This window comes from Anser cygnoides, chromosome 2, assembly GCF_040182565.1.
Source record: "Anser cygnoides isolate HZ-2024a breed goose chromosome 2, Taihu_goose_T2T_genome, whole genome shotgun sequence".
Taxonomy (NCBI): domain Eukaryota; kingdom Metazoa; phylum Chordata; class Aves; order Anseriformes; family Anatidae; genus Anser; species Anser cygnoides.
The window spans coordinates 80175001-80178780 of record NC_089874.1 but is presented as its reverse complement, the minus strand read 5'-3'; the positions used below and the strand labels follow the sequence as shown (position 1 = coordinate 80178780).

Sequence of the window (3780 nt, the reverse complement as noted above, 5' to 3'; positions counted from 1 at the left end):
TCTTAATCTTCATCAGATCTGTTTTCAGCTTTGAGATGACTTCTTCAAAGAGCAGGAGAGATTGCATTTCTCTGTGCCACTGGTGAGAGTTCCAGTTTTTCTGGTACATAGTGGAAGTGGTTGATGAGAAAACACATTTTTCTATTAGGTGCTGTTGAGGCTAAGTGATAAGAGTCACAAAAGAGTGTATCTTTATACCTATAATTTGGGAGCAACTTGTGTGGCTTTTCTTTATCTTTTCTTCTGGGGAAGAGAAAAGCTGTTCCTTCTCTCACTCTTTGCCCACTAACCAGTCATTACATTAAAATGTACATTTTATCGATGTCTTAAAATGGATGGCTTGCTATATTTACGATAACATTTATTGCAGGACATAGAGTTCACCACATTTGGAACAAACAATTTAGTTCATCTCGTCCAGTAAGCTGTTGACAGTGGCAGTGAGTAACTGATGTCTCAGAGCAAGCATAAAAATAAACAAGATGCTCTCAGCCAATTGTGCAGTGCCAAATCTCTGCAGGCGATTAGCTAACACCCTCAAGCATGAAATCTGATTACCTTATTATCATCTTAGCACACATAGGCATGATTCTTAGCAATGCTATTAGTTATCCATTCCTTTTTAGAAGGTAACTATACTGTTTGCCTCAATGAGTTCCCGTGGCAGTGATTTTCACAAATATATTCTGCAAACTTTTTTCCTTGTGATCAGTATTGTTAGCTCAAGTTTAACAGCAAAAACATAAGTTCATATCAAAAATATAGTAGCTGATACTTTAATAGATACTCAGTTTAAATAAATTCTTAGACTGAAAACTCAGTCATGCCTTAATTAAAAGTAACAACAAAAAGAGTTTGCATTACTAATCACAACCTTAAAAATAATACAGTGTGAGGGTTCTTTTTGAAAAGAGAGAGGAAGAGCCTATCTCTATGCCCTACAAGGAATGAAACTCATGCTTCTTTTAAAATGAATTCTGAGATTCCCATGCCATCACGTGGGACTGAGAGACATGGATTTAAGACAATGATGAAACAGTGTGGGACTTGCAAAATTTTGCAAGTTTATAACAGTGGGTTTATAACAGCTACATAAAAGGGAGGCCATGCTAAGCCACAATGCCCTTTATAGACTTAAATATATTTAGTAGTCTTAAGCAAGCTTGATCGTTTAACCACTGACAGCCCTACCAAAGCAAATAAGACAAGAAAAATGCGATCTGACCAGCTATAGTGTTTCTTCATTTTCTTTCCTCTTCCATTTGGAGGCAAGCAGGGAGGAAAGATAGGCCTTGCAGAACAGCTTATATGAAACTGAGACTTCTGTGGAGTCAAACTTCTTACATTACTCTTGATGAAATCTGCATGTTAGGATATTTAAGAACAGTAAGGATTGTCTGTTTATTGGCTACTTTGTCAGAGTACAACTGTGACTTATCATACCCACTCCAAATCACCCTGCCAACTTCTGCTACGAGTTTGTAATCACACGTGGTTAATTACTATGTTCACAGGTTGCCATATGCTACATCTTCTCCCTTAAATGGCAGAGAAACAGCACTTTACTGTAGATTTTACTGTACTGCATAAATCTGGCATTATTTTCTGCTGTAAAGAAGCAAGGAAGCATCAGATGTCAGATTTCATATAGTGTTATAAAAGGTCCATGCAGAAAAAGCAGCTGCAAATTAAGCACCTGGTTATAGGAAACTGTCTTTTGATTATTGGTTTTGCAGGTTTTTGTTGTTTGTTTGTTTTTGATGTGTCATTTGTTTCTTTGTTGTTGTTTTCCCAGGTGGTTTTCCATGGAAGAACCACTAAGACAGTTCAGAAAATAGGTATGAGAATGAAATAGGAATATCTGTTAGAATTGCAGGGGGAGAGGGAGAATCAGCATGCTGAAGTGAAATCTTCCTCCTCTTTGTACCTGTACTTCACAGAAAAAAAAAAAAAAAAAACTCATAAAATCAGTGTTTGCAGTATCTCAGAAATAACAGAGATAGAGCCAGATGACAAGCTGAGGCACATTAAAGAAGAGGGGAAAATGAACACTACATTTCCCTGTTTTAATTCCTACATATCACTGCTTTCAGCAGCACAAATATTAAAAAAGCAGACATGGTCTTTCTTATTTTTCTGATTCCTGTTCCCAGGACCATATGTATTTCATATTAAAGAGTCATCGATTAAACACAAAAGCAGTCCTGGGTGCTGAAGATTACTACTCTTTCACCTGCGTGTGCCAACCCCTGGAATATGGAGTATTAAGTTCCTTTTCACACTTGCCCCACAGTGAATATTATGTTCTTTTCTGCATAACCAGTTATTTGTTTGGATCATAGTAAGGTTTTTTTTTCTCTCATTTGTCATTACCTGCTATGTGTGTATTGTCTGATTTGGTCCCCTCACAGTCTGACAGGGAATATTGCATCTATTACCACAGTAAAATTCCAGGCCAGATTGCAAATTCAGTTTCTATAGAGCTGTCAACTATAAACATGCAACTTTGTCCTTCAGTCCTTTGCAGCTCTGCCTCATATTATAAAGTTTATTTCTGTAGCCTTTGCCTGGAATGTTTTGGATGTTTTTCTTCTTTCTTTCTTTCTTTCTTTCTTTCTTTCTTTCTTTCTTTCTTTCTTTCTTTCTTTCTTTCTTTCTTTCTTTCTTTCTTTCTTTCCTTCTTTCTTTCTTTCTTTCTTTCTTTCTTTCTTTCTTTCTTTCTTTCTTTCTTTCTTTTTTCTTTCTTGTTTCTTTCTTTCTTGTTTGTTTCGTGTTTCCTTCTTTCTTTCTTTCTTTCTTTCTTTCTTTCTTTCCTTCTTTCTTTCTTTCTTTCTTTCTTTCTTTCTTTCTTGTTTGGTGGGGGGGGGGGGGGGGGGGGGGGGGGGTAGATTTCCAGTAAGATGGATGTTGGGGCTTTAGATTCCATTGGGATCATTCCCATTACACTTAAAGATGAATGCTGCTTTTTGGAAGGATGTTTCAGGACCTTTGGTTTACACATAGGTCCTATTTTTCTAGTCTGGCCACTGCTAGATGACCTAATAGGTAACAGCACTTCAGAGCCTGCTGTATCACAGCCTGGGTGCTGTCTGGTTCCTCTTCACTGGAAACCTGCCTGTTTCATTCTCTGGTTGCTATGGAGTCACTCGCTGCCTTTCAATCTCAGATGTCTGACTTCCTTGGCCACTTCTGTCTGCGGCATTTGATTCTCATGTTGATGCCTCTGCTCTCAGCAATGTGACTTGAAGCCCTGTGTCCCAGCTCCTCAGTACTGCTCCTTTCCAGCTTATGGATCCATGTTTCACTCGTTAGTGTAATGGCTTCATTAGGCAGCACTCAGCCATGTTAGGCTGCAGAGCAAATGTTACAAGGGGACCCTGTTTGAAAGAGATGTGCATTCCTTGGGAGATGAGGCCATGCATTTCTAAGCAAGTAAGGATTTATATAGAAACAGAGGTTTGTTTAAAAAGACTGGGATTTTTTTTTATTATTATTATTTTTTTTCCCCTTGTGATTGGACTTCAGATTGAACAAACAGGGAGATAAGAAGGACTTAACATAATACAGAAGAATAAGTGGGAAAAAAGGGAGTAATTTGAGAAGAAAATTGAAAGCTTATTGTTTTCAGTTCTGTTGCTTTGGTAATTTTCTTCAAGAATGTAAATTCATTTGATTTTTTTTTCTGAGGGAAGAAATTTATTTTTAATAAAATTTACACTATGGTGTTTTTTTTTTTTTGGTAAATAATGACTCCTCAATACTTCAGTTTATGTCTCCCAT

The 3780-nt window shown here is 37.2% G+C and overlaps 1 long non-coding RNA gene across 1 annotated transcript in view; it reads left to right on the top strand.

The window, feature by feature from the left end:
• Window positions 1-2886: 2886 nt before the first annotated feature.
• The window catches only part of LOC106039912 (uncharacterized), a 2066-nt gene continuing 1172 nt past the window's right edge, over window positions 2887-3780 (top strand). Inside the window, exon 1 of the long non-coding RNA XR_001209555.3 lies at window positions 2887-3432. This is a non-coding gene — a long non-coding RNA (uncharacterized lncRNA). The remainder of the gene's footprint in view (window positions 3433-3780) is intronic.